Source organism: Balaenoptera physalus (assembly GCF_965194825.1).
Source record: "Balaenoptera physalus genome assembly, chromosome: 4".
NCBI lineage: Eukaryota > Metazoa > Chordata > Mammalia > Artiodactyla > Balaenopteridae > Balaenoptera > Balaenoptera physalus.
The window spans coordinates 87,131,645-87,156,928 of NC_138891.1; the positions used below are offsets into that span (position 1 = coordinate 87,131,645).

General features: G+C 39.2%; 1 protein-coding gene and 2 long non-coding RNA genes across 3 annotated transcripts in view; 2 read left to right on the top strand and 1 right to left on the bottom strand.

Annotated features, from left to right (window-relative positions):
- On the bottom strand, positions 1 to 24,337 carry LOC309659945. The gene is made up of 4 exons (XR_014263046.1): positions 24,202 to 24,337; positions 20,879 to 21,069; positions 5,799 to 5,841; positions 1 to 3,376 (listed from the first exon to the last, which is right to left on the bottom strand). It is a non-coding gene; the product is annotated as an uncharacterized lncRNA (long non-coding RNA).
- On the top strand, positions 5,848 to 20,883 carry LOC309659946. Its single transcript, XR_014263047.1, has 4 exons — positions 5,848 to 16,325; positions 17,569 to 17,657; positions 18,010 to 18,109; positions 18,433 to 20,883. It is a non-coding gene; the product is annotated as an uncharacterized lncRNA (long non-coding RNA).
- Positions 24,153 to 25,284, top strand: part of CCDC80 (coiled-coil domain containing 80) — a 32,940-nt gene continuing 31,808 nt past the window's right edge. Inside the window, exon 1 of the mRNA XM_082460164.1 lies at positions 24,153 to 24,986. The gene's annotated coding sequence lies outside the window, so the exon portion shown is untranslated. The remainder of the gene's footprint in view (positions 24,987 to 25,284) is intronic.

Genomic DNA, 25,284 nt, shown 5'->3' on the forward strand with positions numbered 1-25,284 from the left:
TCTTTCAATTTTATGTTTTCCTCTGTTGGAAATCCCTTAACATTTTTTTTCAAAAGACCAGAAATTAGAAATAATATAATCAAAAGAAAAATGTTTATGAAGTTAAATAATACCAAATAAGAAGATGTAGTTTCAGCAAGAGTAATGAGACGGGACATTCATTGACACCTGCTTTCTCCTGTTAATGAAATTATTTAAAATATTATTATGTACTTCACAAATAATTCAGAGAGATACATTTTGACAAAAAAAATATATATGTTTTTATGTTATTGATTCATAAGTACATTTCTGGTTATTTCTGTTTTGTTCTTAGGATTCTCTAAGACATATATGCTTTACCTAAATATACAATAGCCTTGTATTCTATACATAATATAAAGTAATACTTCAGGAAGTTTACTCCCTTGGTTGTAAAAATAGAGGAAGAAATAATCCTCAAGAAATTTACAGTTACATGGGGAAAATAAGAGAAATGACACTGTGGGACCAAATTTGAGAAGTGCCAAACTATGGTCACTGTGTTGGCCTGACTCACTGTTGGCTCTGAATCTCTCCAACCCATGCAAATAGAACACATTACTCTCCAACTAAATGTCTTATTTCAGATCTGAGGACCAATTCTGCCTTTAGGCTGATGGATTATAAAGATCTCCATATCTATAGCACATTTTTGGAAATACATTTTTTCTTTCGGCAACTCATTCTGCCAGATGCAGATCCCTAAGAAATACAGCTGGGGGCATGACCCAGCCAAATGCATATTCTTATCTTTGCCCCATCTTATCTTTGTATACGGGCTCCATAGATAGAAAGGAACCTAAGCTTTCTTGCTGACGTCTAGAACCTCAAGCAAGTTTAGAGGAATTATCTCTACCCTGGGCCCCTGCCAGTCTTTCTTTAAAATATGCCTTCTGAAGATTGAATCTCTCACTCTGTGGATCCCCTGAACTTTTATAATCCCCACACTCCTCCTTTGCAAAACCCAAATGTGGAGTCAAACTATACCTTCCGTGTGAACAATGGCAGGCTGTCTATGTCCTCTCCTCTTGGAAGTAATTTTTTCATTTTAATGTACTAGATTCTATTATTATTATTACTTAGGTGATGAACAATGTCAGTTAAGGAAAAGAAAACCAATAACCGAACATTGTTATTGATTATATGATTGATAATAATATGTTGTAAATATGTGTGCACACAAAAATATGAAAATATCATTGAAAAATAATATCATAAAATGTTTAGGTTAGTTTTGAAATTATTTTTTAGTCAAAATATTTCCTTTTTTTTTTTTTTAACTGGAATACCTTTCAGGTTTATACCAGAAAGTATAAACCCTTCCTCTCACCCTTATTTAGTATATAGCACTTAATCAAATTTTACAACACAATGTTTTGTTTTTTAAAGTTAATTTTAGCTTATTCAGTTATAATAATATCCACAATATAGATAAGAAAGATAGACTCAACTTTTTACCATTGGTCTTCTATTCATGCTAGAAAACTTCATGAAGTTCATGGAAATGGCAGTAGTTATTCTCCTTTCAGAAACTTCGGTTACAGTATCAGGAGTTTATTTGCTTTTGTTGTTTTTTAGTATATCTTAAAAGATAATAGCGTCTAAAAACAATCTTATTAATGTAAATTTTTAAATGTAATAATCAATATCTACCATAATGGATATGTATGTCTCATTTCATATTTTATTTCTCTGTTATCCCTTTTTCCCTATTGCTTTTAATCTCTGATAACTCTCCTCTTTTCTGTGAAACCATGGTCTGGACGATGTACTTAATACATAGCATATTTTACCTTATTGTGTTATTCATTTTTCCTCATATCTGCTTCAGTTAGACTGAAGTCTTCAAGGACAGTGATGCTCTATTATGCATGTTTGTATCTCCTGTGCCCTGAACAGTGCTTTGCACGCATAGGTCCTCAAGTAGTTTGTTGCCGGGACTAGTGAAAGCAGTGACAATGTAGAATTTGGAAAGAAGAGCATGACAGAAAAATAGAAAAACTCTACTTTGGGTATGTTGGCTCCTAGTCTAACACTAAAGATTCCAAATAATCTATGCAAGCAAGAAGGTAGAATTTTCACCTTTTCTGGATTGGAGAGCTGGGAAGATCACAGTTTCCTTTGTGGACACAATGTGGGTTTTATTTGAAATGTCTCTACAAACGACATGGGGATTTTCATTAACCTCTGATTTGTCTAATAAGGTAAAGATGCTGACATGCTTTAGCGAATGCAGTTCTGATTCCAACTTAGCATTTCACCCACAATAGTCTGCAGGGTCCTCTGCAGAAAGCTCTGCAGGGCTTTGGCATGTGGGTTGCTCAGCACTTTGTCACCACACATGATTATTTAGAAGGCAGGGACTCTACATGGACCAGTGTGACTGGTGTTCCCACTGTGATTCTGATAACAAAATGGATGCACAAAGGTAAGTGCAGAGGGAGGGTGGAGAGAGAGGTGCATAGAGCTGGCTCTACATTCTCTCCTGCTTAGGGGGAAGAGTCTGCCTCTTCTGGCTTAGCTTAAAGGATATGGGTTTGTCCTGGGATCAAGTTGATGGGAAGAGTTTGCTCTAGCTTTGAGCTCAGTTCTTGGAAACTCATGCCAAACTAATGTCTGTTGAATGAAGAATGAGTTGGTAAGTGTGTGAGTGAGTAACCTTAAGAAACTGAGGTTTCTCAATAAGATGTTTTTTAAAAAGAAAAAAGAAATCCAGGTTTGGTTCTAGGTCATCAGCTTGAAAATGTGAAAAGGACTACGTTGTTCTGTGTGTTTGTCCCATTGGCTCAGGTGTCTCCTGAGTTTTAGGATAAAATGGCATCATGAATTTATGCAACCTTTCCACCCAGGGCTCTACACCTTATACAATACTCTGATCCATTTTTAGAGTTATCTAAGAGGCAAATGTTATCATGATACACTCACTCCTTCAATGGCTTTTTGCCACACTCAGAACAAGTCCAACACCTTTACCGTGGCATGCCAAGGGCTCTGTATTCTTCGCTCTGCCTTTTCTTCCCATCTTGTCTCTTATTGCTCCTCCATTCAAAATTCAAAATTCCATTTCTTGTGTTCCGACTATGAAAAGCTGTCTGCTGTCCTCCAGTGCGCCAGATTCTCTCAAGCCCCCTCACATTTGCATAAATGGTTCCTTCACCGGGCATGCCCACTAGTCTTTTTTCCTTGGCCAACATCTACTCTTCCTCCAAGGATTAGCTCAAGACTTTCCTCCTGGATGAAGCTCCCTCTGATGCCCTTCTAAGCAGAGTCAGGTGCTCTCTTTCCTATATTCTCCAGGCAACCTTTGCCAATTTCTATTGTAACAAACTTTCTGCCTCTCCAAACACACTGTGACCTAATTGAGAAAAAATATTCTATCAGTATTACCACTGAGCATAATTCTGGTAGAGAGCTATTGTTGTCCACAAATATAATCATGGAATTTAATATAGTATAATGGTTATTTTCTGGATGTTGAATTTAATCTTGCCTGAGTTTGTATCATAGAACCTCCATTTTCTGAACTGTACCCGTTTTGTAACCTCTCTAAGCCTCAATTTCTCTGTCTGTAAAATGGAGTTAATAATCATGACTACCCCTTAGTCTCTGTGAGCATTAAATAAAATGTTGACTGTAAATGTCACAGTGCCTTGAACACAGTGTGCATTCCATATTGTAATGCAGGCACTTCCCTGGTGGTCCAGTGGGTAAGACTCCACACAGGGGCCCCAGGTTTAATCCCTGGTGAGGGAACTAGATCCCGCATGCATACCGCAACTAAAAAAAAGATCCTGCATGCCGCAACTAAGACATGGAGCAGACAAAATAAGTAAATAAATAAATAATTTAAAAAATATATTGTAAGGCAGGCACAGCTGGGGATAGAATTTGTTTTTGTTCTCTCTGCTTCAACAAGAAAGGAGCTAGAAAAGCACTTGAACTCACTGAGGCCAACATTTCTTAAAAAGAGGTTGAGATAGGAAATGTTCTCTAGAGTCACTGTAGGTGACTGCCTCATTATCTGGGGAAGAAAAGATGGAATAAGACTCTCTGTTTTGACACCCAGACCCTGGGCTAGAAGGGAGGAGAGGAAGATGGATCCCTGCGTTGGCAGACTTGAGCCAAACCTAACTCTGTGCTCTAGGTCTGACTTATGGCTAGAGTGGGCTGTGCCTAAAAAAGAGAGAAGAAGCACTGATGGAAAGATGCTGGAATAGAGAACGGGCCTTGCAACCGAGTGCTGGCCTCACTTCTCCTTAGTTGTCAGTGCCTCACCACCCAGAGGTAATGCAGCTAAATGGAAGGGTGCTGGCCTGGAATCGACTTTCCAGCCCAACATACTCTTATACTGGAACAAAATAGGGAGTAAGGAGTCCAAGGTCTCGGGTTGGCTCTCATTACTGGCAGGTAGAAGGATGGACTTGTTCATCAATTCTCTGGGTTGAACTGGGTTGTATTAGTTGCACAAGATACTTTGGAAATGATTAGGGCACCCTCACATTATGGTGTTGCCATTAGTGGTTGAATGAATGGATGCTGTAAGGTGGGGTTGATTTCGAGCTCCCCAGTAGCAACCAAAATGGGGTGGATATACCACAGGGGTATGCAAAACTGTCCACTGAAGTGTGGGAAGAAAATATTAGAACTTCTGTTTGTGTGTGTGTATATATATATATATATATATATATATATATATATATATATATATACACACACACACATACATACGAGGGAAGTAGCTCTTTCCTACGATTTAGTGTACAGATTGACATGGGCTTCCCTCACTGAGCGTGACAGTTAGATAGATAGTCACATGTCATAGACATACAGAGATATTCCAGGGGAAGAGTAGAATCTCACACCATGGGGGAACTGACAGAGGCATCTTCACTGATTTGCTTGCTTTCAGAGAATTGTAATGTATTGTGATTTTTGTATTCCTGGCTAAGTGTATTTACAGCATATAGTGTTTGGTTTAACCTAGACAAAGCTCACAAAATGGAAAAATGGCTTAAAAATATTTCTGCCAAAAAACCTCAAAACCAAAAAATAAACATTCTTCATCTTAAAGATAATACTAACAGTACAACACAAGGAAACAGTAAAACATGTCCAAAATGACGCTTTTCTAATTTTTAGTGTAAACTTTTCGTCAACCGTGATATGATGTAAAAACCACGATGATTTGAGCAGATCTGACAGTATGTTACATTGCAGATATTTTTTGTAAAAGTAAATTCAGTATCTTCTTTCAAGGTAAAATATTTTAACAATGAGTGGGAAAATAATTGTTTTTCAAAAGAAACTCATTCTGAAAAAAGCTTTATGAAAATGCTTTTATTAATAAGTGATTTTTTACTGAAAATGATTAATGTAATCAGGCATTATTCTTTCTCTGTATACCTACAAAATCTGAAAATAGAAATTTCTGCACTATTTTCAAAACCTCCCAAAAAGATTCAGTGTAGTTTTGACCCATTTGCTTAAAATATTTACTTGCAAGAATTAAAAATGTTTGCATAGTTTGTGGTTTTATATATATATGTGTGTATATATATATATATGTGTGTGTGTGTGTGTGTGTGTGTGTGTGTGTGTGTATATATATATATATATATATATACTCAAACTCTAGCAGCAAAGAAGCAAAGAAGAGTAAATGGAATTGAAACTGTTTCAATTTCTAGATGACTTGCTTCTTGTCCACCTTTGCTCTGGAGAATTATACTTACAGTTTGCAGCTGCAATGAATGTCAAATCTTCTATGTCCCATTTACCTCCTACTTTCCTCGACATCCAACACCACATCCAAGCAAAATCCTGGGGAGGACAGAATAAAATATATCAGTTAAGATTAGGTTTATCTGAGAATAACATGGACCAATTCTTCCCCTCCCCCCCTGACACACACACAGAAAAAGTATCTTAAAAAAGATAAAAGTGTCATTCTCTCTCAAGTAAAATAATTTCAGATATTAAGCCCAGAATGATGGCAACTTCGAAGTCATCAGAGAACCAGTCTTTCTCCAAGCTTTTGCTCCAAGATGTTTAAGGGGTGGTCCTTGTTCTTATGTTTCAATATTGGTGCTGGAGCTCCAACCATCACATCAGCAAGGTAGAGAAAGGGCAGAGAAGGGCTTTTTGATCTTTAAGAACTCCTACAATGTCACACAATACTTCCATTTATACTATATGGACCAAAATTAATCACATGGTTAGCTCTAACTGAAAGGGAGATTGAGTATATATATATATATATATATATATATATATATTTGCTATATTCCAAGCAAAAATATGGGTTTCTTAACACTAAAGTAGGGAAGAATGAATGTTAAAAGATAGCTAACAGTCTCTGTCATATGTCCCATTCCTCCTTTTAATTATTTCTTATTTTATAAAAACAGAAAAGCCTATCTCATGTATGTTAATGGGATCCTTTTGTACTATGGAATCTAATTCCTTTCGTTCCATTTCCCAAAGAATTTTGAGTTTCGGGTCCAGAAACCAAATTTCCAAAGTCTAGACTTCCATGAGAGTGGGTTGTTCTCAATGCAGTTCATATCTTTGCTCCAATCCAAAAACCAATGATTCTTCCAACCATTTTGTTTATTAATGATTCCACTCCCCCATTTTGCTATTAATAACCATAGAAACTGGTTAATCTCAAATATATTCAGATTCACAACATGTACTCAGATGGCTTGAATTTTAAGCAGTGTTACTCAAAGTGTGAATTATTACTTTTTTTAAAGGAATGAAATTCTAGAGCCTATAACCACCAACTATCCAGTAGTTCCAAATTTCTAGATATTAAGCATTGTGAGATCCCAGCTACTCGATAATTGACCAATTATCTCTTTATATGGATGTTTAGACCTCATTTTTTAAAAAAATAATACTTCATCTGGTCAAGTTCAAAATTTTGGAAAAATCATCTTGGTATTTCAGGTTCTTCTGTAATGATTTTATGAGCTATTTATAATGTCAGCCATCTTTAATTTGACACATATTAAGTCCACTTCTTTATTGTGGTTAACTTCTTAATTTATCCTCTTAGTATTTTTAACATTATCTTAATATCATGGGCCTTCTTCTCAACAATTCTCAAAACTTCTAGAAGAAATCCTGATAATGGAGGCCACATATGTATGAATAAATGTGTATTTCCTGTTTCAATCCCCACAGAAAGATCTTTGTGCCAGGAAGAGATGGAGAGAGCATGGAGATTTCTAGGAAATCCCAATCCTAGGCTGTATTCAAGTGTTTCTCTCATCTGTAGTTTGTACACAACATTTTTGACGTGGCCATCTGATCAAAGAAAGTGACAGGGCTCTGTGCATGGTCTTTGCAAGATGCTTCCTAAAACCCACATTTTGATTTTGAAATAGTTAGTGGTTAAAATTAATTTACATAAATTAATGTTTGTATAAAATTTGATTATACCTTTCAACTGGTCCTCATGGATTTTCTGGCTTATTCCTCATCAGTTGAAGGTATCAGAATTTTTCCCTTGGGATTGGCCTTGTGGTTTTGTTTTATCTCTTCTCTTTCACTTATTCTGATTCATACTCCCATATCAAAAGAAGAGTAAAACAAAAAAGGGCTGGAGGCGCACAGAGAATAAGAGAGAACGACAGAGCTTATAGGCAATATAGGCTGTCTTATGACATTAGTTAGGCAACTATTGCCTTCAAAAATCATTATCTCCATTAATTATAATGTGCACTCACTGGGTATGTCTTGTCAGAATCTGAAGGATGAACTTCTGTGTCAGCCAGCTGGGGTTATATCTGCTTTGAGCGGGAAGAGGCATTAAATAGCTATTATGGTGGGAAATTCCAGTGGAAAAAGGGAACTAGAGAAGTTTACAAAATAGGCAGTAAGGATGAAGTAGGCCAGAGCTCTACAAAGACCAGAACCAGACAACTGAAGAGAAATGATGTTAAACTTGATGGCCAAGAAATGACAGTTAACATCAAGATGTACGATAGTTATAAATCCTGAGAGGTCAAGACTAAGGACTATGGTAAGGAAAGAAAATGGTGCCCATCACATGCAGGCAGAGGCGGCAGGGGTGATGGACAGAGCTCTAGAGGCATCTGCAAGGACCCCTTCTCTTGCCTTGTGGTTCTTGAAGGATGCTGATCTCTCTGGACCTGGGGACTCTGCAGAACTGACCTGGAGCCCTGGAGTATGTGTGTGGATATAGGGGCCCATCAAAGAAAAGACTACTTCCCTCTTCAGAAAAGGAACTTCTGTTTCTATTTAAACTGATGCAATTATTTAGAAAACTTTGATTTAGAAGGTACGTTTTTAGTTTTTTACAGTTGGCATTTCCATGTCCCAAACTCCCTTTGCAGATGTTTCTTTCAAGGTTCTCTTGCTATAAAAGGGCAATAAATTTGAGGTGAGACCATGAAGACATCGTAAGAAGACATGAGATGATATGGTTTCAATAGTCACTTTGAAAAATTTGGGTTCACGTAAGTATTTTGCACTGCAAGAATAGCCACAGGAACAGAAATTTCTATAAAAGATTCTCTGTGATGTCAGTTTTGGATGCATTTTGAGAGTAATGGCTCCATCCAGGAATGATTAGATGTTGCTAATCGGCCATGTTTTTAAAAGCTTTCTTTAAATCCATATCATAATAATAAGAACATGCTGTGGAAACCAAGCAGGCTCAGGGGAATGGTGTTAGAGAACAAAGCTTTGGCCTTAAGGTCTTTTGTTTTGATCAAATACACTTTGTGAAAACTAACTGCTTACCAGTAGTTTAGTAATTGAGGTCTGCACAAAAAAAGCAGAACACACTGTGACTAAAGACACATTAAATATTAAAGATTTATTAAATATTAAATATTAAAGATGCAAATTAGATGATGGGTAGTAAATGTAGATTAACATAGATTTGTAAAATATGAATAAACTGAACTTTCTCTTAGAAATCATGTTGAAACCTTTCAAAGCAAGTAGTTTCAGACTTGACTTCCCAAACGTGGGTTGAGAAGGAGAAGCTAAAGAAATATGCAGATCTTATGACAAAAAGAAAACAAACACATTAAATCATTGTCATCATCATCATCAGACATTACTTAATTCCATTTTTGCAGGCTTGTGTTAACCAAACACAAAATTTCGAGCCCAACGACTTAACCACAGTATTAAAACACTATGAAAGAAGACTGAAAAAAATACAAATTTAAAGTTTCCCCTTTTGATTTTAGGTATGAAAAATGTTGTTTAATCAGAAGAAAATCTTTGCCCAAATTTCACATAAAGAGAAAGCAGGGTATTTGGACAAATGCATGATAAATTCAATTTTTTATTTGAATTTTAATAGATATGAAAATAAACTGTGCTTAGAAATAAAAGCAATACTGTCTTCCCTTGTAAAATAGAGGAGATAATAATACTTACTCATCAGGTATTAACCTAAATAAAATCCTAGCATGAGGAGATTGCTCAATATACATTCATTTCCTCTCTTCAGTGACAGTGATCAAAATGTAACTATGACTATTCCTCTGGATCACTTAGGACAAAATAAATTACGATGGGAATTTAATTATGTTTCATTCTTAGATCAAAAGCAGGAAACTACAGAGGCAGAGAAATCTGTAAAAAATTATTTCCTCCCTTCCAAGAGTGAACTCCCATCTACCCTCAATGATACTGTTGAACTTGGCAATAGTGACTAACACACTATCCAGTGTTTTGTAACTGTTTATAATTAACAGAGTTAAATATTTAAGAGTTAAGGTAACTCCTGAAATTTCTTTTTTTTAAAAAAATAGAATTATAAAGCAATTAAGGGTGAAAACAACAACAACAGCAACAACAGAAAGACAACCAAAGGCACTGATGGTGTGATGATAAACACATAACACCTATAATCATGAGATCTGGGTTTCAATTCTAGTTACACACATAAGCACTGTGTACCCTGGAGACTTAATTTCCTTGCCTGTGTGATAGAGATGACGCCCGCTGTGAGAGTAGAATCGTTCATATAGAACATTTAGCCCACTGCTTGTCTCATAATATTGCCTCATTCATTCATTCAGCCATGTTCAGTGAGTTTTTACACTATGTCCGGCACTGTGCTAGGCACTGGAAATACAACACTGACAAAACAGACACGGCTCTGCTCTCAAGGAGCTTAAAAATGTGGCAGAAGAGGCAGACATTAAGAAAGACACAAATAATAGTTTGATAAATAAGTAAAAGTTAATTCTGACTAAAAATTAATTCCCTTTCCTCTCTCCTCATTTTTAATAAAGGGAACACGTGTGCTTTCTACTTTCACTTATGAGAATTAAGTGAGTTAATGAATTAAGTGAATCCACTCCGGAAACTTCAAAGCTCTCCACAAATGTCTATTGCTATCTTTGTAACAAAAATTTATCAACTCTGCACTAATTGCAAGGCCCTAGGGAAGGCAGAAAGAGTAATGGGATGCAGGTTCTCCCTGCTTCTGCCGGGGGAAGTACGCAACTGGGCACTGTGAACCACAACCACAACTGGGCACTGTGAACCAGACATAAAGTATGCGGTGGCCAAAAAAAGTTCGTTCGGGTTTTTCTGTAACATCTTATGGACAAACCTGAACGAACTTTTTGGCCTTCCCAATACTAAAACGTGCTTTGAGAGAGGGTGGGGAGAGTCATTGGATATCTGGAGGTGGCAGAGGTGGGCTCCGCTGGAAAGACTCTATGCAGCAGGTGCATTTGGACTTGACAGTTAGGGGACATCTGGACTTGCGATCAGCCAACAGAATAAGCAAAAGTACAGAAGGGGGAGATCATCAAGGGGCAACAAAGAAAACATATGTGGTGTATTTTGGCTAGATTGAAGAAGGCACTAATGGCAGTAGTTGGCAACAAGCATTTGGACAAGCAGTTTAAGATCAGATCATAGAGGACTTTGAACACCGAGCTAAAGAGTGTGACCTGTATTGCTGGCAGCTGCAAGTCATTAAAGGAGTTTGCGCAAGACAGTAACAAGACTGGAGCTGCGAGTCAGGAAGAGTAATCATCCTACAACAGTGTGTCAAATGGATGGTTACGACTACTGGTATGATTTGGCTCAAGGGTTCGGGGAAAGAGCTTTAGGGTCTTATACTTTGGTCCTCTTGAAAGCCAGGGTCCTGAAGCTATCAGAGTTGGAGTGGTCTGTGGAACTTGAAGCATTTGTGTATTTGCTGGTGCTGAGGCATAAAGAAAATAAACTTCCTTTTATGAATAACATGGAACTCATAATGTAGATCCAAAGAGCATATTTCCTTGGTGAAAATAAAGCACTCATTGCAACTACATCTCTCATTTGCCTTAGCACAGGTCACATTATCTATAATGTATATCATAGACATAGGGACGAGAGACACCAGGAAGTAAAAACAATTGCTCTAAGCACTAAGCTGCTATGACCCACCATTCTAAAAGGCATAGCCAGACCCTCTGCCTGCTTCACATACACACAAAGTCCAGTAATGGCTGATCAGAGCAGCTTAATTAAATATCCCCACTCCTGGAACTCCCATGGGCTACATGCACAGAACAAGCTGACCCTGACTCCCTCCCTCCCCACCCTGGAGCCTCTCAGAGCCAAAACAGCTGTGGGAGATGAGTGGTGGCCTGTCAGCCAATCAACAAGCAGCTGACAGATGGCAGGCTCCGTTTGTGACTCTGCAGAGGTAGTGGAAGAAGCCAAGCTGCCCTGCCCAGCTGGGTTCAGAACCTTTAGACTGAAAGAGAATAACAGATGTTCATTTAAAAAAAAAACCAACTACAAACCTCAAACATAATTTTATTACACAAATTCATGCCAGTGAATATTTGGAGAATAAGAACATTTTTGCCAGCCCTCACAGGGTGTCTGGAAGACAGACACAGAGAAGGGTCTACATATTTCTAATCTCTGTCACATTTCCATGATGAACTCCAGAGAGTGTGAGACACTGCCTTGGTATGTCCCACAGAGGAGCTTTCAGGGCTTGCTCTGGGTTTATTTTGAGCCAGGAGGAAACAGGGGACTGGGTTTCCCATTCCCAACGCAAGGAGATCTAATTAAGTAGGAGCAAGATAGGTAGCTGAAGACTTTGTCTTATTACTTCATGTAAAAGTCATCACATTAAATAAACACATTTGGCATGAATTTACCAACATAGAGGAAAATGACACTAAGCCGCCCAGATAAGTTTTAAAGAATTCAAAGTCCAGGATTTAAAATTCTCTTCATCCAAATAAGCAACCAGCAACTAGGTTGGGCCCTCAGTGACGAATGGATTATGTAATAAAGGAAGGCAGCCAGAGGTTAAACTCTTTCTCCCAGTGATGAGCAAATAAGCGAAAAACTCCCACAGAGAAGAAGACTACCTCAGGGCCCTTCTGCAAAAGCTTCACCTTGCTGCCTTGGCCCAAAAGCCAGTGTGTTTATGGCCAACATGTGAGGTCATAAGTTCTGTAAAGGGCAAGGAAGGTGCCAGAAAGGTCTTGAAAGGCTGTTTGGGCTGATCTTTGGGCTCTTGTCTGCATTTGAGGCTCTGTCTTTTCTGACTCTTCCTCCAAACTCTTCCTAGCTCAATTATGAGAAGATCTAAATGTCCACCTCAGTACCAGGATTTCCTGACCTCCCAACTCTCTCCTGGGGCGTTACTCTGTAACTAGGGAAGAACCAAATTGGCTTCTGGTAAACTAGAAGTTGTGCCTGTCCAAAGCAGTCTTTCCTGATAATTTACTGTTAAGATGGAGCCTTGGGGTAGAGAGAGATTTACTTTAAGAACCCTAGGTAATACTTGTGGAAGAATTTAACTTGAAACTGGAGGATATAAAGAGAATCTCACACACATGCCCTCAGGAAGACAAAACTTATGGACTAAGAGAATAATTTCCTATAAACGCCTGATTTACAGAAAACTGATAGTGTGAGAATTCTCTCAGATGATGGGGGTTGATCAGAGGTTGTCTCACATCAACCGTGAGAAGTTTTGCCAAAGGCACGAACGAGAGATGACCCAGGTCATGTCAGTCTCACAAAGTGGGCTGGATCAAGCTTTGTTTGTGTGACTAGACTGACTTTGTCTGCTCAGGAAGTTTCAAGGCTGGTCTTCATTTGTTTTTGATTTTAACTGACTCTAACTGAACTCTCCCCTCTACATCCCCTGCCTACAAATGCAACGTGTTACAAACCCTCAGCTGACTCACCTGTAGCTTGCTGTAATTTGCTTGTCCCAAATTGCAATTCCTCCGCTCTTCCCGAGTAAACTCATGAGTTTGCCTCAGTTTACCTCTTTATTTAGGTCAACATACCTGTGAGGGTTGTGGGAGTAGAAATCGACTCTAGTAGGTACTCAGACTGATGTGCTGGACCCCGAAACCCTAGAGGTAGGTCAAGAGGCCAAGGCAGGGTTCATGGAGCAGAGATCACAGGCAGAGGGGGGACAGACCTAGTCCAGGAGAAATACCTGACTGTAGGTATGCTGAATCACCTAAAAATATGAGCCATAGTCCTTGCATTCGAGGACAGACATCCCAGGGGATGCTTCCTGCCTTGCACAAACTGTTTTTGGTATAATTTATTAATGGCATTATCTTAGATTTCCAAAAGAGCTTCAGATTAGATTTTTTTTTTTAAACAGGCTTAGATTTTTCCTTTTGAGGTTGACATATATCAGCTATTTCTGCTGTAGATTTGTGTACGGTAGGAAAGTTTAAATAATTTCTTAAAAATTATTCGTACAATGTATCTCATTTTACATGTTTGTTTTCATATTATTTGGAGGAGCTCTTTGTGAAAGTGCAAGAGGTCCATGTTACTCAACAAAAATTTAACCCTGAAAAAAGGTCATTAGAATTAATCCATCTCAACAGGTACTAAATGTCATAGCAAATAATTTAAAGTTTGTTTGCAACCTTATCTTGAAATCTGAAAGGAAAATATGAAGTTTATTTCAGATTTAACAAATTGAGTTGTAATTGCAAATGTGCACTACATTTCTTTTCTTTTTGGCTGCGCTACGCAGCTTGCAGGATCTCAGTTCCCCAACCAGGGTTGGAACCCGGCCATGGCAGTGAAAGCCCAGAATCCTAACCACTAGGCCACCAGGGGACTCCATGCACTGAATTCTTAGGATGATGAAAGAGTGACTCACCTGTTGATTTGGGGGAGAGTAAGATTTTCCCAACAAAACTGCATAACGTGACCTAGTACCCATCACTTCACAGTTGGACTTTTACAGCACGGTCCCCATGAGGATCACATTTTTAAGCTTATTCAATAGCTTTTCAATGGCTTTATTGATATTCTAAAAGACTTATTTTAATCTGTTGATATCCAAATAATTTTCCCTTGAGGTACCATTTTTTTTCCATTCTTGTTGATTTTCTCTTCTGCCAGATCTATTTGTTAATATCTCTGCATGTAATTTCAGCAGTTCTTTATCACTTCTTATTAGATAAAGGTGCTAATTGATGGGCAAAGTTGTTATATGGAGAAAAATGTTTGGGAACTAACTTTGTAAGGGAACAGCGCACTAGTAAATATTTCTGTGTTATGATGACACTTGCTTCTCTACCTTGTGCCTCTAGAGGCAAACTGATAACAAACATTTCAAGTAAATTTTTCTCAGAAAGAAGTCAGGGAAATTCATCAGTTCATACATAGTAATCATAGTAACCGTAGCCTCCTACAGTCTTTAAGGCTAAACTTTCACCTGAGTTAGCCACTCACCTAATACTTAAATTCTCTGCTAAGGAACCCCTATTTTAACACCTCCAACAGGGAGCTTACTGCTTCTGCATACATCTCTCTTCATCTCTGAACAGCTCTGATATTTATAACATTTTCCTTCTAGCAAGCCGAAATGTTATCTAGTATTTGGGCATATGAAAGTACAGCTATCAGGATGCTGGAAAAACACAGTGGGGAAAGGGAGGAACAAAAAATCAACTGGGTTATTTTTTCCACTGAGATAAATTGAGTTTGAAAAGTTGGATGAACATTTAACTGGCTCTACTGCAGTTGAAAACACAGGAAAGAAACTGGTTCTTTTAAGCATCAGTCAGATTGTCATGCTCTGAATATCTGTGAAACAGATAGTTTCAAATCTCTCGCTAAGTACTTGTGTCACTTCAATAAACTGGGTGAATATTACTCATTTACACATAATAAAATATTTGTTTTTCAAAAAACACCTCTTAAAAATAACGTCTGGGTTTAAAATATTGTTTGATGCTATATTTCTATTTATAATCACTTATACAGAAATCTTGATAATTTAGACAGACTAGCTCACCATGAATAGTGTACATATGTCATGTTATAATGTCCATCTATTTTGAGACATTAAATTAAAAATAAAAGTCAAAAAAATAAATTAAAAAAATAGTCACAATATTTTAAAAATAACGTAAATTATTTTGTTTATAAAAATAAAATTAAAATCACAGTCTTTTTCCTGCCTTTTTCGAAGTTTTAAATATAACTAGGTTAATTGAGGTCTACCGTGGTGAAAATAAATTATTTCCATCTTATTCCAGGTTTACACTCAGGCAAACTTTCTTATAGCCAAGTCGTTAAGACCCATAATTAATGGAATCAGTGCTCTTCAATTTCCAAATCATGCAGTTGAGCTGCTCTTTAATTGGAAACAGAGGCTCTGGGGCTCTGCTTTCCCTTCATATATGGTGGTGTTCTCTATTCAATTTACCCTGTGAGATGTGTCTCTAAGGGGTTTCATAGTTCCAGTAAATTCTGTACCACTCACACTCAAAGTAGCAAGTGGTTTTTTCCTGAAGACCATGGCCTTGAGGCCATGCATTTCTCTTGCTCCTCAAGGCATCTTCTACACCATATTCATCTGTTGGTTAAAGTTCAAAACCTTCTTTGCAGGAGGAAATCTCAGGGTGCCAAGCTCCACTCGGGTATTACATTGCAGGCATAAAGGCTCATTCCTCCTTTCAACTTGATCCAACTTCACACCACCACCAGTTTTCCATCGTTACTGCTAGCATCAGTGCCTACTTTCCCATGTCACTTCTAGGCCAGGGGAGCCTTGAGCTTTCTCTCTGAAGTTCTCTGCTCACTGTTGAGGAATTTGCAGCAGGAATGAAACGTTGATGTTTGAAGAAAATTATAGTGACAATCATTTGGAGGATGGATCGGAAAGGATGAGTCTGGTGGCCAGAAGACCAGTTGGAAGACTATTACAGCCTTAGAAGTGAGAGCCAACAGGAGACACAAAGTGTAAACACTGCTCTGGCTTCTGATTTCATGACAGATTGGCACAAAATATATAATAGGTGAGTCTCCTTCCAATGCTTAGTCATTCCTCTTTGTGTTTGATGCTTAGCACCTCTGTCTGATCCTTTAGCTCCTTCCCATGTTGCTTCATTTGCCTTTTGCCTTAGGCTAGAAGTCTGAATTTATGACTGCTCTTGTGTGGATACCATTTCCCCCACCATTAAGCTGAGTATTAGGCACATTTCATACATTAAAAATAGCCATTCTCAGTCATAGAGACAGAAAGTAGAATAGTGGTTACCTGGGACTGAGGAAAGGGGGGAAAAAGCACTTATTGTTTAATAGGCACAGAATTTCAATTTGGGAAGATGAGAAAGTTATGGAGATGGACAGTGGTGATGGTTGCACAACAATGTGCGTGTATTTAATGCCACTGAACTCTACACTTAAAAATCATTGAAATGGTAAGAGTTGTGTATATTTTACCACAATAAACAAACAAACAAGACTGAGAACTTTTGAAGCAAATCAACCCAAAAGCTTGCCACACTTCAGGATGTTTTATTTGTGTGAGCTGACAAATTTCCTGTCATTTACAGCAGCTAGCCGCAAATTTGCTGTTATTTGAACCATGAAACAGTGTAATAAAATCATCTTTAGAAAAAAAATTGAATCCTATTATTTATGTAAAAAATAACCTTTCACACTTTTATAGATGAAGAAACTGAAGTTCAGGGAGCTTGACACTTTGCCCACGTCACACAACTAGTAAACAGTGAAACTGGGATCCCAGTCTAAGGTTTGTTTGGCTGCAAATTTTGTGCTGCTTTTTCAGAGGCAAAACAAATCCTATCCAATGAATGAGCGAAATCTCCAAACATGGAAACTGTTCTCTAATCAGGAATTTTTTTTCAATCTAAGCTGTTCCTCTCATTTTGATGCAGTTACTAACATTTATTTGTACTGACTGAGTTTTCTCAATAGTTAATGCCAAGGTTTCTGCCAAAATCCACCATCACAAATTATTTGTAAAGGGACCACATGTTTTTATTTCCCATACTTAACTTGTAAATAAAAATATTATTTGAAACTTTGGAATGTTACCTGTTAACATATTCAGAAGAAATTCGACTTTGAACTTTTAAACTTGCTTTGAAGACCACATTGTATTTGACATTCATTCTGGAGTTTTTGCAACAGACTTTGGTTAAAAGCATTTAAGTTAGAAAAATATCATTTTTTAACAGAGATTTTTGAGATGTGATTACAAATGAATGTGGCTTTTTTTTTTTTTTTAAACAGCAGAGTTCAAATTAATATCGTTGACTTCAAAGCAGTCATCTTAGGAGACTGTAGATAGTGATGGTCCAATTATTCATTCATTGAAACACGTAAGTACTTAATCTATGTCAGACACTCAGAGCTTTTTCCTCCAAAACCAGTTAATGAACCATGCAGGAAACTTATTACTTTATAGTCATTTATTATTTTGACCCCAACCAGAATTATACAGTTTGATCACCTACCTCATTCAATAGACTTAGCTCCTTCAGACTATGACTAATACTCAACTCCAAAATCAAAGATTGAAGAGTTGACAAAGTTGAAGATATGCCAAAGATTCCTTGACGTGCAGCATATAACCACCTTGATGAGGCTAGCCCCGATCATGTCTGATCACCCCATCTTAAATGGTACCTTTCTTCATTCATTATTACTTTTCCCTTCATTGTTTTTCTTTAGAGTGCTTATCTCTCACTAACAGAATGTGAATTCCATGAAAGGAGCGATTTTTGTCTGTTGCTGTATTCCCAACACTGGAATAATGTCCAACACATAAAAGGTGCTCTATAAATAGTTTTTGAATAAATGAATGAATAAAATGAAGATTTATATTACTTTACATAAAATGTTTTGCCTCAATGTCACAATTCCATAATTCAATGCAAGTATAAGGTTTAATTTTGATGGTTTATAGTGCTATGTCTTTTGTTTCTACTATTATTATTTAATAAATAGAGATAAAGAGACCCTCTGGTTCATTAACTGTAGTTTTTTTTTTCTTTTCTTTCCTTCTTTAAAGTGATATGTTGTATTTGGGTTGTGTTCTGGGGTTTTGCCATTGCTCCTTTTAACTGTAAATTTTTGTGCCTTAACTATATGCAGGGCGCTGTGAAGGATGCAAAATAAATGTAAGGCTATTCCATGTTCTCAGGAGCTTAAAGATCTGCTTGGAAGGAAAGAACCCATATATGAAGTACAAAAAAGATCAGAAGAGTGATGCTGTACAGAATACCTTCTCAGAGAAAGGAAAGTGACTCATATTGGAGTTTCTGGAAAAACCCCGTGGAGGAGATAGTTACAGGGCCTGCACATTGCAGAATGAACTGAAGGCGGACACATGTAGGAAGGACTTGTGGAGAAAGGGCCAGAGGTAACATATGGTTCAAGTTGTGAGTGAGAATAAACCACCATGAGCTCCTGCCTTTCTCCCACCACGAGCTGCCCCTCTTCCCTGTCCCTTATCCTCTTCTCATCTTCTGAATATTGTATGCCAGGCCACAGAGCTCTTCATCTCCATCTATACTTGCTCCTCAAGTGATTTCTCCCAGCCTCATACTTTAAATAACCTTCCAAATGTATAATCCCTGTTCAGTCCTCTTTGAAGTTTAGACTCATGTACCAACAGCCTACTCAACCTTTGTACCAGAGTGTTAAAAAAATTTTTTTTGATTGTTTCTGCCCCAAACTACCCTTGTTGGCTCTATCTCCAAAACATATACCAAAGAGGCTGACTTTTCTGCACCTTCACGGCCCCTGGCACCCCAATTCAATCTACCCCCCGACCTTTCGCTTACACTAGTACAATAGCTTCCTCACTGGTCTTCCTGCTGCCATTCTTGCCCCCATACTCCGTTCTCCATGTAGCACCCATTTCAAACCATGTATCAGGTTTTTGGAAACTCTACTCAATATTTTGTAATAACTTATAAGGGAAAAGAATCTGAAAAAGAATCTGAATCGCTGTGCTGTACACCTGAAACTAACATGACAGTTTTTAATCAATTATACTTCTAATAAATAAATAAATAAATAAATAAATAAATAAATAAATAAATTTTTAAAATGGAAAAAAAAAGCCCTCACCATGTATCAGGTTCTGACACATCCTCACTTAAAGTCTTTCAACATCGCTCCTCTGAGACACATTTGTGACATAGTCCCTGCTTCAATGCCTATGTGCTTGCTGTTCCCTCTTACTTAGGCTGTTCTTTCCCTCCCCCGATACTTGAGTGACTTTCTTCCCTAGCTTCACTTAGAATCATTATCCTTGACCCTTATCTAATGTGGCCTCCTTCCTTTCATCACCTTATACTCCCTTCCCTTTTAAAAATCTCTTCCAAGCACATGTCTAGGTCTAGGTCTATTTATTTGTTCATATTCTTATAGTCTGTTTCCTATTACTGGCACAGAAGCTCCATGAGATCAGGGAGTGTTCATTGTTATATCCCTAGTGACTAGAACAATGCCTGGCATTGAATAAATATTTGTTGAATGAATGAATTACCATCCTTATGGCTAACCCCTCCTCATGTAAATAAGATGATGTCCTGAGTGATGTGATCAAAACCTGAAGTGCGGGGTCAATACAGAGAAACAAGTCAAAGACAGGGCAATCCTAGCAGGACAAATGCAGGATACAGAGCCAAGATGGGAACTGGGAAAATGAGGATGAAAGGCCTGTCAGGCAATCTAGCACATCCTGCCAGGCAGAGTATCTTGGACTCCTGTGGACCCTAGTGGACTTTAGAGCCAATGGAATATACCAAGCATGTTTTCCAGGTACCACTCAGGAGCTGCCATGGGAAGCCTCTTTCACGGTAAAGCCTGCTCCAGGGATCAAAGAGGCAAAATCTCCAACAGGAGTGGAGCCATAGTCATGCACTGAATTTTTACATGAAGAGAAAGTTGTCAGTACTGCTGCAGAGAGTATAATTGACTAATATTTGTTACCTTCTCCAGTGGGCTGTGAGCTTCTGAGGGGAAGAGACTGCCTCATTCTCTACCATTCCTGGTATGAAGTCTGCACTCTTGCAAACATTTGGGAGAAAGAAATTGGATCATTGCTCTCTACTTGGTTATACCTAAGGGCACGGAGAGCAACATATTCAGAATTTTCCCCTTGAAACCTGATTGATATAAACTTTTGTATGCATTAAATGGCTAATAGCTGACTTTGAACCCAGTACAGGTCAACCCCTCCCAATTCACAACTAACCCTTCAAGCAGCAAACTGAGGGGTTAAAGACTTAAAATTTAAATGTTAAAGATTTAAAATGAGCCGTTAAGTCATTCACATAGTTCCTTAATCTCTGCTATGGCAAAAAACTTCAATTTGCTCTAATTAGGACTTCAACATTTTCTTAATTAAACAGCTTTCCATCTGGAAAAAAATGCCTTCAAGGTCCCTCCCACCCAAAAAAACCTCTGAAGTAATCAAAACTAAACGAATAAAAAAAGAATATTAAAACTGGTCTTCCCAATAGTTTTGGCCACTATGTATCAGGTAACTTTTATTTTTATTTATTTTTTTAAAAATGTATACACATACCTCAACTTCAGATTAAACCTGTGAGCTTGTTGACATTTCAGAGACAATTTCAGAGTGTTTCATTTTGGGGATTACCCTTTCTCAGCATTTCTCTGGGCAGCCGCAGCAGCAGAATCCTGAGTTCATGGTCACTGTGGGCTTTCCCCTTGACTTTGCTGTTCATTTCTTCAGTTTGTCCTACACTGTGAATGCTGAGAAAGAGAAGAGTTCATTTTCATTCTGAATGACATAAATGTGGCTGAAGACTGAACACTGATCACAGTCTGCAGATGGAAAGGAAAACCACGTAGCATTATCCCCGATGTGAACACTGTTTGTGTCTCTGCCACAAAGATGTGAAAAAATGGCTCTGCTATTCTTCCTGTTGGGGGTACAGGTTATCACAGAGTGGGAGAGGTGGTTTCCCTTCAAGACCACACTGAAGAGTTTGCACTTTTTTCCTCTTTAATTTTTTTCTGGTTTCCTCTTAAGCAAATGATTTTTTCGGGCAATAGAACAATGTTTTGAATCGAGTCGGTAAGATCCACCGAGGGTTACTCTGTGTAGGGGACCAACTATGACAGAGCCCATAGTTCCTCTAGGGTGCCTGGGACAGGATATTTTCCTGAGTCTTGGTCTCAGGTCGCTGCAGCCTTAGGTCAGCGTGGTTCTGATCAGTTAGCACACCAGCTTCTGGATGTCTCCTTACATTTACTCTCATTTTCATCAAATAATCACCCCCATCCCAGTGTCTCTAAAGCAAATCTGTTTTGCACATTCTTTCCTTCCCTGCCTCCAAATTACTATGTGACCAATATCAAGGCAGTGTCTTGTCAGTGAATCCCTGAATTAGCATTTCTAAAATCTAGTTTTGAATTTTATTCTTTTTACCTTTCTCTCACTCATCATCAATCCCTCCCCTCTCTAAAATCTCTCTCCTTTCTTTCTCTCTCTTCTCTGCAATTAGTTAATGTTTCTTTCTTAGGTTACAGAAAAAAGGGAAAGATCTAGGTGGGAGACTTGTAAAAACAGGGCTCTTAAATCATGGACTAGAAATTGAGAGTCATTGCAAATCCTACATCATTATGGGCTTTTTCAGAAAGGGGTGCATGCTAACTTGCTTCCTGGGCCCTTATCAGACATGTGCTCCCTGGACTTCCCTGGGAGGCTTTTCTGAGGTCCCAGGGAAGGGTTTGGGTGTTGAGGTTGAAAAATCCTGAGCAGGCACGAGAAGTCGCACGCTGCCAGTGTGTCTGCGGGGCGTGTGGGAGCTTTGGGGAGACACTGAGGTGGAGGTATTAGGTCCTCTCCCGCGTATGTGTTTAGCGCGCCATCTAGTGGCTGAAGCTCACAGAAGGGAAGAAAGCCTAAGTACCCCAGAAGACCCAGCTCAGGGTTGGGCTGGCTTCCCCTCAGGGTCAAATCCAGGTCGCTAAAGTGGCTTTATTTCAACTTTACCAGTGCATAGGTGACAACTGTTGTGCACTTCGTTGGGAGGTTGGTGGAAGCCATGGGACAATCAAGAAAAAGGATAAAAGAATTTAAGGATCTATTAAGAAAGGCAAAAAGTACTGCTACACAATTATTCCAGAAAGTAGGACTCTAAAAGTGTAAGTGCTCTGACTGAGCAAATAAGTGAGACTCTTCTATGAATATGGGGAACACGAAAAGAAATTGAAGGAAGAGAAAAAAGAGAGGGCATGGGAAGAAAGTGAAAGGGAGAGGCAGGATAACATAATGCTTTGTAGACAGTTCTACACCTGGGTTCAAATTTCAGGGCCACCTCTTTTTAGCATTTGTGTGACAGTAGGCAGTTACTTAAACTCACTCAGTCTCAGGTTGCCCATCCGTAAAATGGGGATGATCCCACCTATCTGTTAGGGAGGCTGTAAGGGTTAGATAAAAGAATATATGAAAGTGCCAAGACCAGAGCCTCATGTGAAAATGCTCAATGAATAGGAGTTGTTATCAGCAGGGAGCAGACAAAAGGAGGAGAAAAGAAAGAAGCGGGGAGACCTAGTAAGGGATTGTGTGGAACACATTATGGTATGAGAAAGGAAATCACATCTAGGACTGTCCAACTCAGCACAAGGCATTTGATCAACTTAACAGGTGAATCCCATGCAAGGGGAAATCTCTGCCTCCAGGAGACAGACAGAAGGTCTCTGCCTGAAGCCCACCTTTGTCCTGGACTCACAAGTATCTGAGAAGGCTCCAGAGGAGGGCCTTCCTTCTTGGCACCCCTTGGTCTTCACGCTGTGGACTGAGAGCCTGACACTCAGCCCTCTACAGATCTTCAATTCAGTGCTGGGAGCTTATGTGAAGGAAAAGTCAATGATCAGTCGGAGATGGGGCTGATCAAAGGGAGCAACCAGGGACCAGGTTTTATTCAGAGAGGGTAGCCATTAACATGGCCTAGCTTTCAAGGAACCTCCTGAAAACCCTGGCTCACCACTGTCCGTGGCAGTTGATGCTGACTGAATGCACTTGGAGAGGCTGGAAGAAGTATCTGTATAACCCAAGGGGTCTTCCCTCCCCATTGAAAGCTGAATCCTCATGGCAGATCCAGGCGGTGGATGCACAGAGCTGCCTCAGTATCTCCTTTGGAAACCCCATATGGTTATTTCAAAGGATTGCCTAAAGCCCTCTGGACACCTGAAGCCTCCAGAGAGCAAGACAGTGCAACACACACACACACACACACACACACGCACACACTCATGCACATACACTCGTGCCCTCTGAGGAAGCTCTTAGCCTACCATCTCTAGCCAGAGTCCAGAATTGGAGGTCATAATGGCCTTTCCCTGTGTAATGGCTGCCCACAATCTCAGGGGAACAGCAGCCATTGCCTGCATTTCTAACCTTTTACCAGCTTCCTTTCATGCCAAGGAGAAACTAGGAACAAGAACATAGTAATATGATCCCCAGTTAGCATAAAATAAAAACAACCCAGCCATGTTTTCCATGGGCTTTTCCAACCTCAAACGAAATGCATGAAGCAGGGAGAAAGAGATAAAAATACATGCATGAAACTATAAATATACATACTGTCTGTGTATGTACAGACAAGCATCCTGACGCAAATGAATATCTGTCTCTAGGAAAACCAAGCAGTCAGATGTAGAAATCTGAGAATTTTCGCTTTCCGAAGTGCAGTCTGTGTACAGACAGGAAGGGATAGTGCCCTTATGACTCAGTGGGGAAGGGGTTAAGTCCTCAGCCATCCTGTTTTAAAGTGATTTATGATGATGTGCAGTGTTTCAAAACTCCCCCCCCACCGCCCCGCCACCCGACCCCAAAGTACAGCCCCTCTCTGTCCCCCAGTCCAGGCTCAGGCTCACCATGCTGAAATGGGAAGGAGGCGGTGTTTTGCTGATCTGTTAAATTCTTAGTGAAGTTTCCTTGATTTCCAGTGGCTGCTGTTGTTTGAGTTTGGTTTGGATCAAAACTGAGGTTGTCCTGGCATTGCTGGGACTGAATCCAGGCAAGAGGAAGAAGAAAAAGGAGAAGGAAAAGAGGAGAGAAAAAGGTGGGAAGAAATAAAGGGAGGAGAGAAGCGTAAGGAAAAGAAAAAAGTCCTTTTTCAACATCACATTCCTGTGTTTTCCCTCAGCCTGGAAACTATATTAATCCCAGTGCTTTTACGCTCGGAAACAAAGGGACTAAGCCAGACTGTGGGGGAAAGGGTGATAAGAAGGATCCTGGAACTCGAAAAAGAGAAAGAGCGAGATTCAGAAATAGCTGGGGCTCCACTTTAAGGGGCGTCCAGTACTGTCGGCCGGGGGCATTGGCACACACAGACACACAAGCCTGAGCAGAAAGAAGCTGCAGACAAATGGAGATGCAAAGACTTAAAAGGACAGCTCCTTTCACCTCATTCTACTTGTCAAGAAGGTAAAAAGGCACAGCCAGAAAGAAAAGAAGAAAGCTCAGCCCTCAGGTCCAGACAGGCGGTGGTCTGCGTGTGGCTTTGGGAGCTGGAGCTGCAGTACACCCCTTTGTATCGGACAGCCTCGCAAAGGAGAAAGAGAGTTGGGAGGAAAAGTATTTCATCTAGGAACTGTCCTGGGAGCACACTTCAGATTGCTTTTTAAAGCCTCTGCATTCCATCTCCATGAGCCACCATGTAAGTGTGTAATCCTGCCTGTCTTTGCTGTGTTTGTTTGTTTCTTTGTCGCTTATTTGAAGAAATGAAATGGGAATGTTGTCATAATTAATATGCTCAGTGTGCGTTTTCTCTGGAGCATCAGACAGTCAGTTCAAACAGTGCAAGCATGCTGAATGGGTTTCCTGCTTAATATAACTGTCTCTGCTAAGCACTGACAAATTACAGGGACTTAAATGCAACAGGATCTCATCCGACTTTCCGTTCCCTGACCTCCCTCCTTCTTCTTCTCTAACCACCCCTTCCCCTCCCCTTGGCC